This window comes from Lactuca sativa, chromosome 8 (genome assembly GCF_002870075.4).
Source record: "Lactuca sativa cultivar Salinas chromosome 8, Lsat_Salinas_v11, whole genome shotgun sequence".
Taxonomy (NCBI): Eukaryota; Viridiplantae; Streptophyta; class Magnoliopsida; order Asterales; family Asteraceae; genus Lactuca; species Lactuca sativa.
The window spans coordinates 85,022,960-85,036,733 of NC_056630.2; positions in this window are offsets into that span (position 1 = coordinate 85,022,960).

Below are 13,774 nucleotides of genomic sequence, written 5' to 3' on the forward strand. Positions count from 1 at the left end.
TGCGTTATTCAGGTAACATTTTGGATCATTTCTGTTATTTTGATGTGTGCATGGATCTAGGGTTTATGGAACCCATTTGGTGATTAGATGGATTATTACCTTGTTACCCAAACGAATATAACCCTGTATTAGGACCTTTAGAGGTCCAGAAGGTCCCATGCTTGTGTATTTCGGAACCATACTTATCCCAGGATGCAGTTTGAGCGGTTGCATGGCATGGACTCGCCGAGTTCGATGAACAGACTCGGCGAGTAGCTTGAAGATTAACTGGGACTCGTCGAGTTGTTCTTCGGACTCGGCGAGTTGAGTCGGGGTGGCCCCATGATTCTTCCAAGAGTAACTCGTCGGGTCAAGGAGGATACTCGACGAGTAGATAGGGAATCTCAGAGGGTTGGAGGACATCTAGACTCGCCGAGTCGCCATGACACTCGCCGAGTCCGGTCAAGTTGACCGTTGACCGTTGACCAGGGTTGACCTGCATGTAATTTCTTAGGGTCAGTTGTCTTGAATGATAAGAGTATTAATAAGGGGTATATGGTATTATAGGGAGTCTGTAGCTCGGCGGATCGAGCACGAGTGATTTCGAGACTTGCTAGCTTTCGATATTCACGAGGTGAGTCTTCTCACTATACTGTACCCGGAAGGGTTTGACTGTATGATCGGAAGGTCAGATATGATATGTGATATGTATGCTATATTTGATAAGCTGTTTGTTATGTATGTTATGGGCCGGAAGGCGATTATGTTATGGGCCGGAAGGCAATATGTTATGGGCCGGAAGGCAATATGTTGTGTGATGGACCGGAAGGTCGGCGTGGGTAGGACCGGAAGGTTTACCCAGCAGGGACGGAAGTCCCCTGAGACACATGGACCGGAAGGTCAGGGACTAGAAAGGCGTATGTGTGCAAGTTGTATATTGGGGAACTCACTAAGCATTTATGCTTACAGTTGTTATGTATTTGTTTCAGGTACTAGTGAGGACCGTGGGAAGGCGTCGGCGTGATCGATACACACTGAAGAATGCTTTTATGATCTTGGGATTTTGACTATTTGTATTTGACAGAATACTTAAACTACTTATGCCTTTTTTTGAATGGAAATACCTTATTTTTAAAATGAAAAATTTGTTTGAAAATTTGCGTTGTTACACCACCACTCGCCTTGTCTTTAAAAAATTGGTGGTAAGATCATTTCTCGGAATACAAGTCAAATAATTAACCATATTCGGGATCAAAATACCATACGATTGTGCGAGGGAGGTCACAAAATGTCCTCCCATAATTGGACTTCCCGCTCGCGAACTAACTACCTTTTCCCCTAAAAATTTGGAAAGGAGGTAGGGAATATTGTAGAAAACCCCCGATGTCAAGATACTCCATAGATAAAACAAATGTAAGCTCATGATTTTATCCCCATGCTTTTTATGGTTTATTCCAAATTTGACAAGGCAGTGGATAAAGCAAGGGATTGGAGAACGAATTTGATTTTTATTTTGTGAAATCCCCAGATTGTAGTTATCGTTCGCAATAGTGGTCCAAAATCTGTAATGGTTTACCACTTCAGAAAAGTCTCTAACCCCGACCTGTAAGAACATGTCGAATTGTGGTGTCATGGCTTCATTTTGTCCGTAAAGTCCCATTCTCCACGCTAGCTCGGCCAAACTACACTCCCTATATTGTCCCCTAAGTCTAAAGGTAAGCGCCCTCCTATAATGTGTGTCTAACGTATTCTCCTCAAAGCTAACCATTACAAAGAATCCAACACAAAGTTCCTTATAAATCAGTTCTTCGATAGATAATGGGTTCCTCTATCCATTACAAGTGATAGAAACTCCATTCCATATAAACAATTTTTGGTAAATATTGACTGACCCTTTCCATGATTTTGTAGTTACTCAACCATGCCAAACAATTGTTGGTAACACAACAACATCCCGATTATAAATCTTGGATTAAGGTGTCTAAGATTATAACTAAATTGGTATATTTTTGTAATTGGAAGTAAAATCCTTTTTGGGTTGCCCTCATAACCAACAATAGCTAAAACTGATATTAGGAGAGAAATGAAATATTATTAGATTATTATATGATTAATAAACTAATTATAAATTATGCGAAAATGATTTGTTAATATTGTATGTGATTAATATGTAAATTAGAAATAGATGATTGATTTGTTAATTTATTATGTGATTAATAAATTAATATGACTTCAATAGTTAAATAATTGATTTGTTAATTTATATGTTTAATAAGTTAATATGAAATCAATAAGAATTAATTAATTATTAATCATAATTAATTTGTGATTAATTGAAATTAATTAAAGGTCCAAAGGTTGAATTGTAAATGTTTATAATTAAGCAATGAATGAAAATTTTAGAACCCATATAGGGGTGGACAGTGTTTGCAAGGATTGTAGGAGTTCTAGAAGCCTCCTGGTTTCATATCAGGAAAGGATTTTAAATGAGATTGATTATACTATTTAATAAATTCAAATATGGTTTTGTCTACAAGTCATCTACACTATAAATTGGACCTCAAGACTTGGAATTTTCACTCATGCTCTTCCCAAGAGGCTTAGGAATGAAATTTCCTTCTCATCCTCTCTCTCCTCTTTATTCTAGGGTTTCTTGGGTTTTGGATGTGAGCCATTAGAGGCATCATATTATTCGTGCTAGCTTTCCAAGACCAACAACTACAAGGGATTGAAGTGATTTGTTTAGTGCAACAAATCAAAGGTATATAACTCCAACTTCGTGTTTGGATTAGATTAGGGTTCATGTAAGTTTTGTAGTTCATTATGTGTTACATTCAAAGTGTTATAACATAGATCCTTTAGGTTGCAAGTGCCCTTAAGTGTTAAGTGAAATTTTGCAAGCACATAGTTTTTTGTAACCTATAAAGCCTATCAGTGGTATCAGAACCTTGGTGTGTCTAACATTGATTGTACATAAGATGAACATAATAAAAAAAAAATTCAAATAATTGATTGTCACGACTTGACAGACAGTGTGTCACGAACTGACTATAGTACAAAACCGAATTTCAGGATTTTCGGCCTAATCTGATTTGTGTGATAATTTTTGGTGTTTATCTAGTTTTAATTCTACCAAAAATCTGAATTTTGAATGCCTTGGATAATTTAAAATAAAACCATAAATTAGGAGATAATCTTGAATAGATCATATTTAATTATAAGATTATTTAAATTGAATTGTTCTTGTGGATTTAATAATAAATTTAGTTATAAGATTAATTAAAAGATTATTATAAATCCATGACAGGTTTAAACTGATTAATTAATTATATGCTTTATTTAGATAATTACTATTTAAACCTTGTTGTTTAAAAAGTTTTAAAATACATCCTACACATATATAAAATGTTTATTACTATATGTATAACTAAAAGTCAGTCAAATCAATAATAGGCTTCATTTACAAAGCCACATTCTAAGACGGGTATAAGGAAACAACCTATAAAATAACCGTTGAATGACTTTCATTTTTCACCCACCGGTCCTTTGTGTGGTGGAGGGTCGTTATTCGAACGGGCACGATAGGACATAAAAGATTAAAAGTATAATCTATAAAGTACTCGAACCTTCTTTAAAATCCCACTCTAGTTACTTTTGAAAAAAAATTGTGAAAATGTATGCTAATCCATGAAAACGTACATTATTCTTTATGATTCATTAGTGGAGCATGTGTGATTAACCGACACACTAATGTGGGACTATAAAGTTGAAATGATGAAATGACTTGTGTTTATAATTGTTGATGGAGCGTGTGTGGTTAATCGACACATCAAGGAGAGATTATAAAATTGATCGAGAGTGCTTAAGGTTTGCATGGTTATTTACATCTTAATTGTGATCCTCGGCGTCTCGGTCACAATTGGTTAGAGCACAATCTGAGATAAAACATGTCATTGATGTTTCAATGAAAATCGCAAAAGATATAGGAGTTTTATGCGATTGAAATTAGTGAAAAATTTTCTGCCTACTTAAAATAGTTTCATAATATTACTACAACATCCCTCTTCATATTATGATATGAAAATATGGATCATAGGCTTAGTTTAAACACGGGATTATAATTGAGGACTAAAATCAACTAACTTGAATTCTCTATTTTCCCATTTTCAGATGTCTTATGAAGATAAAAAAATTGTATTCTTCATTCTTTTGGAAATGTTTTTCCTTGTTCTTCTAGAGATGGTCTTCCACATTCAAGTCAAGGTGAAATTGTCTTCCCTTCTTTAGGTAATGGTGGAATTGGACATCATCCCTCTTCAACTCTTCCGCTTTATCCTCTTCCTATAATAGAGCCCTAATTGTTGCCATAGTGACAGGTTCAAATAATGGCACTTCTTCCCCTGCACTCTCAATCACTAGTGTCTTTAGCTATTGTTGTCCATTAGCATTTCCTAAACTGCTACGTGTTCTCCTCATGACGTTCTATACACCAAAACAGATGTTTAGTGTATAGTGAAGAGAATTTAGATAGGGAAACATGTATGATAGACGTATAAAACTCCTTATCACTCCGAAAAATTATATGCAAGTTCTAATATTGTGATTAACTGTTTATAAATATGAACACATATAATATCCATATCCGGTCGGCAATAGACCATAGATCCGATCAAATAATAGCATCTTAGAGCATATAAGGCATCCTATGGCTATAACTTAGATCATTTATCACACAAAAGTAATTTAGGTATCTTCCATATAATAAGCTAGTGCTCCTGTCTATTGAGGTATACTTCCTAAATCGAGCAGACACTTATCTCACAATCATTGCTTAGCATTCTAAGTTTAAGTCTAGATATCTTACAAATTCCTAGTTCGCTTAAACTAATGCTCTGATACTAACTGTGAAATCCTCAAATTCACGCCTAGAAAAGACTGATTTATTTATGCTTATTTAATATTAGAGAATCCTTTTTGTAGAATAATATTGCGGAATTTTTTCCCAAAAATATGATAAAGATATTATCAAAATATTTCCAAAGAAATGTATTTTATTTCTATTAAAAATGTTAGGATGTCATCATCAATAAAGTACATATGCACAGACATAATACATGCCTTACAAACATATGTTACTCTACTAGCCTATAATTCTTAAACCTCTCATGAATCATCACACATGTCCTCTCGTTCCACTACCTGTAATACAATAAATGAGTGGGTCGGGCTTGAGATCCTGGTGAGCACATAAGGTTTTCAACCCAAAATAATTAAATTTTTGTAATTACATATTTTCTTCAAATCATATAACCCAATTACCCATTCCCATTATCTTCACTTTCTGTCCCTAAGGTATCTCATTCGAGTGACCTCTCCTAAGGAATCATCCTCGGGATAGACAATACTGCTTAGGGGTTTCCTTAGCAATAAATATCAATAAGGTAACCGGGGGGGGGGGGGGGGGGGATGGAGTACACCTAGTGAACACTTATTTAAAAAACACATATAGGTTGCGAGCCTGCTAGCATTCCATTGGACTATTTAGAATAGTGTGTGATCGTCATCTATACTCCTTTAGACGACGAGATCAAATTTAAAGTCAAGGCCTCTCATCTTCTATTTCATCTTTCATCTCTCATCATCTATATCATCTTTTATCTACCATCTCTACCCAATATATTTTTAGGTATAAAAATACATATATAGTTTAAATCAAGTAAAACATATATAATTCGTTTATCTGGAATATATATCAGGAAAACAAATAATAGGAACGTATATCATGTAATTATCTTAAATATTTTATATCGATGTCTAAGATAAAAGTAACTATGCACTCACTTGTTAAAGTGGATGACTAGAAAGTTGGAAAATGCTTCACTTTAGCACTTGGATTTTCCCTTGCTGTGACATGGGTTTTATTATATCTAAGTCTTCGTTTATTATCTCTTATGACTAATTAATAGTCTGGATCTCTCAAGAATAACAGTGTATACTAATGTAGAGCTAATAAGAAACAACCATGTAGGATCATATCGGAGGTAGGGTCCATTTGGTATACGTAATATATTGTTTGAAAATCCCTCATTATACACCTCACTAAATCCAGTCTAGACATCATCCTCGTAAATATATCAATCAGTAATATAACATTGGAACCACTAAAAAATCTTATTTATAAATTCAAAAAAATGACAATGAATTTAAATACTAATTGCATTAAAATTAAATAGAGTGTAATTTAACTTACAGAGATTCCATAGAAAAATTTCTACAAATTATACTGGCAGAGTTCCTATTCGATGACTACTACTTGTCGGACACTCAGGGATTGTTGGGCTTCATCGGGATACTAACTCTAACGAAATTTTGGGGTTAAAAACCATAAGAAATCGAGAGAGGATCGTATGGAGGGTGCGAGGAATGATCAGGAGGTAATGAATTATTTCTAGGACCAAAAAGAATATTGCGCGCTGCACTCAGACCAGATGTATGTCGCACACTAGCCTGGTTGGCTCTCTCTATAGTTAACACATGTCCGTTTTTGGCTGGAGCCATGTTGCCCCCTTATAGAAGATATGCGCGCCTCGCACACGCACATGATGAATTTCAAAATTTCATAATTGCATAACCTCTTCATACCGACTCCATTTTTGACGTACTTTATATCCACCCGTAGCTATCGACGAGATTTATAACTTTCATTTAGACTCTGTCGGCTAGTTTTGACTTTATTTATTTAATACAAGCTTAGATTGTTAAAACTCGTATAAAATGCATAACTTTTTCAACCGTTGTCCGTTTTCGACTGTCTTTATATCGTTGAACTCCTATCAATGAGATCTTCAACTCTCGTTCAGATTATTTCAGCTAAAAATCGACCGATTTAAATTCAATTTCTGAGTTGTAAACTTTTACATTGGATCTTAGAAAAATCATAACTTCCTCTAATAATGTCAGACTTAGATATTCTCTATATGTACACTCTCGGTTAAATGACTACCATGAATTTCATTTAGATCAAAAGTAATCTAACAAAAATTTACTTTTTACGACTACGAATGTAAGATTTAGATGTTCTCTATATGCGCGTGGTCGTATTGGTTTGAATCGCGAAACTTCAACGGATAATATCTCCTCCATCTAACGTCTGATTTAAGTGTTCCTTATATCTCTGAAATCCTTGTCACGACTACTTCAACTTTCGTCAAGGATATTCTTCCTAATTTTTATTCTATTTGGACGTGTATTTTATTCTTATTTTAGTATATTGTTAAACGCACGTATATTACAAATAACTACATATGGAACACATAATATTCACATAATTTTCCTTTATTATACCAAATATATTAAAATTTTGACCCTAACTATTACATCATCTTATTACATGTCCAGCGGGAAACCTAGGCGTTACAATTTCGATTTTTGTGTCCGCACTTTTGCGCTGAAACTTCGAAAAATCATAATTTCTTCTTACGAAGTCAGATTTGGATGTGCTCTATAGGCACTCTCTTGGCTTAACGATTACTACGACTTTTGTTTAAATTACTTAGGCTAAAAATCAATTTATCAAAAATTCACTTTTTACGATACATAGGGTCGTATCGGTTTAATCGCAAAACTTCGAAGAAGCATAACTTCTTCACACAAAGTCAAATTTCAACGTTCTTTGTATGTACAAATTTTTTTTCACATACACTATAAGTTAAAAAAAAATTCACATACACTATAAGTTTGGTTAAGGTTATTTATCCTAAATAATCTTCTATAAAAAGTTGTTTTAATGCTTAAATCTTAATTGACCAGCCCGAATATGCGTGTGTTACAATTATCTCCCCTTTAAGATAACTATGTCTCAAAATAATCAGAAGAACAGAGCTTATATGATGACTCCTCAGTCCTCACATTACCTTTGCATCCTAGTTAATAACCGTAACTCCTATGTCCTACTAACCTTCGGGCTTTTTAATTGCAAGAAGTGCTCAATCTTGCACCTGCTTTTCATTCCTAATTCGATATGGATTGGAGACTCATGCTCCTTCTAGAACGATAAGGTGTTTACTTTAACTACTGTAACGGTCGATAGGTCACGTTCTAATGACCTACCTTCGCATGATGCGACGGCTAGAGTCATGTGTCTTTGAGTCAGACTCTAGCACGAAAGATACATCTCTTCATGTTCTAATGCGATATAATCACATTCTAGCATGTACCACTTCTACCTACAGGGCGCTTAAGTTTAACGGAGATTACGATTCTTCTATTGATCGTTTCGATTATCTTTTCCTTCAATCTAAATTCAGAAAATCATCAAACTTACTTCATAGATTTTTCTTAGTCGGACTCGATTCGATATGACCACCAAGCTCAGAATTAATATTTATTTGTAGTCATTACCGAAACAAAGGTAATGGTGGAAATGAAAAAAATAAATCAGTTACTTAGAGACTTGGTAACCTTGTGACTTTCCCTGATCCAAGTGTGTAAGTCCCCAAATATGCTTGTGTATCAATCAGATCAAATGGAAGAGAAGGAGAAGAAGAAGATGATGAATCTTGTGATGTATTCAATGATATGAATGATGCTCCTTACACAAGATTCTCTCTCACACACAATTCTTCTCTCTAGTTTATCTCTTTAGAACATGCTCCTCCTCTCTTGCCTTACACTTATATGTACTCCTCACCCTATATATACGATACACTAGCTGTACACCCATGTACGGCCGTACACACGAGTACGGTCGTACACAACCACAAAATTACATACTATATTATAGAAAAATATATTTTCCTAGAAAAGCAAAGTATAAACCATATTTTTGACCCAAAAATCTCCCTCTTGGTTTATAGCTTTCTTTTCTAATTGAATCAACAAGCTCCCCCTAAAAAGTAGCTGGCTTTTCTTGTTAATCTTCATTGAGAGCTTTGGCTTCAGCTTTAATCTTCCATATCTTCATAACATCAAGATGAACATATGAATCTTCAATGAATGACTTCATCTTGAGAAGTTGGGCTTTTCTTCAGAATTTGGCATCGAACGCACGTTGGGTGAGCAAGCTTCTTGATAAGATTCTTGAAAGATAACGCTTTCAATTTGAGAATCTTCAGAGAGAAAATATCAGAGAGCAAAACTTCTGGATCACTTCAGCAGGTTCAAGAATAGCAAAAAATTGATTGAGGAGGCTTCAATGCAATCTGTCACATAATCTTCAAGCTCAGCTTGACCTTGTTTCTGGGGTTGAAGGATTGAATGTTTAAAGAATAATCTTCATTTCTTGCTCCTTCAAATGAAAATTCTTCGATGCTCACGGATGAAGCTTCGGCTCAGAAAATCTCGATACAGTCTCCATGAGTCTCATCTACATTTGAATTCACTTTTTAAGACAAAACAAAACTAAAAGAAAACTTTAGCACACAATATTTTTTTTTTGTATTTTCTGAAAGAAAAACAGATTTACCATTATTTTTTGATTTTTAATTTTCTAATTATTGTTTGATTTTTGAATTTTTCTGATTTTTGTTTGATTTTTGAATTTTTTTAATTCTCCCCCTAAATTTGTGCATAGAGGAAAACTATCAGTACCTTGTGAATTTTTTTTAATTCTCCCCCCTAAATTTCGCGTCAGAAATACCACTATTTTTTTATTTTTAATTTTCTAATTTTTGTTTGATTTTTGAATTTTTTTTAATTCTCCCCCTAAATTTGTGCATAGAGGAAAACTATGAACAAATTTAACAAAAAAGAAAAATATTTGGGATCAAAGCTGTGAGACAGCCTGAACTTGTTTATCAGCACCTTCACCTTTATGAATAGATCTAGTCAGTTGTTGGTATTATGGTCCACTTAAAATACGAAGAATATTGATAAATTTTTCTAAATAAACCATTTAGCTAACAACGACCACGGGTATTGTTGTCCACTTAAATTAAGCAGCGAGATCTACATAAAACCTCTAAATGGATAAATTTTAGTTGCACTAGAACGTGTTCCCCACTTCCTGATATACCCTGGTTATCATGAACTTCCTAAGGACTCCTTACTTTAGGTGAGTAAACAATTATTAAGGAGGAAGTCAGATTTAGAGATAGATGCATATGTTGTGTCTCAGGTCGGATATATTTCAATCACGCAGAGGGGACAACATATGGCTAACTAGGATACAGGGATTGAGAGGTAGAATGTTGCATATGCTGTGTCCCAGGTCGGATCTTCCGATCACGTAGAGGGGATAGCATACGGCTAACAAATAGGAATAGTTTCATAGATAAGGAGGTGCGTAGAAATAGAGTTGCATATGTTGCATTCCAGGTCGGATCTCTTCCAATCACGCTGAGGAAGCAACATATGACTGATAGATAGAAAGCAAGAAAATAATTTCCTACAGACCTACTTTATCAGAACCCCCCAGTCGCCCTATCAGAACCAGAATTAAGGACATAAGTCCGTACATCAAGGAAAAGTTAAGGCACGGTTCTAGATGCGTATTAATTTAGTGTATCGTGTGGGTTCCCGTGTTTATCTCACTGCTCAATCTACCCGAGCGTTGTATGGTCAGTCCAAACAATCCTATCTAAATCCACAGTGTCAAATCCTTCGTGCCTACCAGCACATTGAACACAGACTCTAGACAATCCAGATTCAGTACCTTACACTGGTTTAGACTACCCGTTATCACTCTCTTGATATGATCGGTGTAAGATAAACTCAAGAGTATAGAGAATAAAATTCAAACCATAAGTCACCGATTGAATTTGCATCCAGAAGGTCTGAGAACAGCACACATAATCTCAGATTAGATCTAAAAATTCTTCACTTCGTTAAGCACAACCCCATGTGATCCTCTCCTTCCTTCCTTTCTCCCGCAAAGGACACATACTCTCAAACAAAGTTCTAAGTGTTGTACAGTTAAGAGATGTCCCCTATCATGTATCTGGAACAGCCACTATCAACAAACCGAAGTCTGATTGTACGCCTCCATAGCTGCTCCGACACAGAGCAAGATCAGTTGGTCTTTGGAACCCAGTCCATTTTGAAACTGGGTCGACCTTTTTCATCCTTGCAAGGTACTTTGTCCCACGACATATCATGTTTATCACAAACAGAAAATGCAGAACTATTAGAAGCATTAGATGATTTGGGAGATTGAACCTTCGGTACCCATCTGTAGTTGGGTTTAACCCATTTCTTTTTCAATCCTATGGGTGGCTCGACACTTGTTTCAGAACTTGAAGCCGATTGCCAAGATGACTTTGACCTAACAGGTCTTGGCTTCACAGGAGCGTCTCTTGAACTTGACTTTTGGGCCGACATTCCCTTTTTGCCTTTGGGATTTGGATTCTTGGCCTTGAAAGTTTGATTTTTGGCCTTCTGTGCGTTCCAGTTACCATTGTCTGAACGTGACCTTGAGAGGTTTCTTTTGAAGTATCTCCCTCTTAGCGCGTTCTGCCACCCTTGTGCATAGTAGGGAATGTATGCGTGATTTGGACAATTTCGGGCAATGTGTCCAGGTGTTCCACAGTGAAAACATGTCCTTTTCTTCACTGGGAAGTTGTTTCTTCCTGCCCCTGGTGGCGTATCCTTGCATTGTCTCTTATTGTTCCCACATACACACTTGCAACAAGCCGTCGGTTTCGCTTGTTTTGGTGGCCTGTACTTCTCAAAAACAAGTTTGTTAGGAGTAACTGAGTTAGAAGCAACAAATTTAAAGTTCAAGGAGTCATTGGATTGTTCAATAGTTTTCTCCATGTTCTCATCGTCTACTACTTTACCTGCACAAGAAGTAGAATCATTAGTATCGTTCAGATCAACACCCTCAGTTGCCTGTTCAACAACTGGTTTGCCGTATACCATAAATGGTTCTCCGTCAATCTCTTCCTGGGTCAAAGGTATGGATATATAGTTATGATTGAAAAGGGGAGGAACACTATCATACCCTAGACCCTTGTTTTGATTATGTTTGAATTTTAATTGGTTTTCAAATAAGGACTTGACCGTCTTACTTGACGCAGTGTAATTTTTGAAACTAACATCTGTTTTTCCACACTTTATTTTCAAAGCGTCAAGTTCTTCTGTTACAACAACAAGTTTTTTCTTAATGTGATCGTAGTTTTCACACTTGTTGCTGTAATCTTCTTGTAGTTTCCTAAAGTCCTTAGTCTTGGCCTCTACTTGAGATTTCAAAGGTTTCTGACCTTTCCTAAGAGTATATCCTTCGTATTTGAGGTCCTCATTTTCTCTTTTTAATAAATCGATTTGATCTCGGAGAAATTTAATAGTAGTTTCACAAGATGGAGTACATGAAACTTCATTTACCGGAATTGGTGCAGAACTCATTTTTTTTTTAAATCTCTTTGACTAAAAACTCAAAAGTCAAGCTCAAAAGTCAAACTTAAAAGTCAAACCGAAAAGCTAAATTTGAAAATTTAAAAGTTAAACGAGAAAGTCAAAGTTTAAAGTCAAAGGTCAAATTTTAAAAGTCAAAATCAAAATTTAAGGGCAAAAGTCAAAATTAAAAGTCAAGAATTAAAAACTAAATTTTTTGGAAGAAAATGTAATTTAAAAATGAAATAAATTGATTTTTGGGGTTAAAAGTGACAATATTGCGAAAATAAGGCAGCGAAGGATCAATATTTCATTTAAACTTCGAAGGATTGTTCCATCTAGCAACTTACATCAGCTGGAAAAGGCGTTGTATTGTTGAACCAAGGGAACCGTGTTCGAATCTCGGCAGCCCCAATTTCCCTTTCTCATTTTTTATACTAAGCTGCGTACACCGAGGACCTCACACTCCTTGGAAGCACACCCGAACCGCACACCTTCAACTGGCCGCACACCTTCAACAGATTCGCGAAAAATGACGTTTTTCACCCTTTTTTGCTCTAAAACTCGATCAAAAACTCGTTTTTATGAAAAATGCAAAGAAGCAACCCCCATATTTTTCCCCGATCTATCCAAAAACGCAAAAATCCTTTCAAAATAAGATCAAATAAGCTCCAGATCTGACAAAATTGATTGATACAATCCAAGCTCTGATACCAATTGTAAGTCCCCAAATATGCTTGTGTATCAATCAGATCCAATTGATGGTGCGGAATCCCAATCAATTGGATGATGTCATATCAAATGGAAGAGAAGGAGAAGAAGAAGATGATGAATCTTGTGATGTATTCAGTGATATGAATGATGCTCCTTACACAAGATTCTCTTACACACACAATTCGTCTCTCTAGTTCCTCTCTCTATAACATGCTCCTCCTCTCTAGCTTTGCACTCACATGCACTCCTCATCCTATATATACGAGACACCAACTGTATACCCATGTAAACCGTACACAGTTGTGCGGCCGTACACACGAGTACGGTCGTACACAGCCACAAAATTACATACTACATTATAGAAAAATATATTTTCCTAGAAAAGCAAAGTATAAACCATATTTTTGACCCAACAAAGTGAGAGTCCTATGTTTCCGGTAGTATAGGCCTCTACTACCTTTTACACCTACTCATACTCATCCCAAGTGTTGTCTCATAAAGTCATCATAGAAGAGAATACCAACTTATCACAATGAGTTATATAACGCAACTAAGGCCCTGTTTCTTTATCTCTTAATTGCAAAATTAAGAGGCGATGTCTTAAATATTCAGATTCAGATTGTTTGCTTACATCTTATTTTTTACCTTTTAAAGTTGTAAATACCTCTTAATTTTTTAGATATTAAAGAAAGTCTGAATTTAAAAAAAAAAAGAACGCGTTTCCTACTCTGCCCTAAGGATCAACTTTCACCAG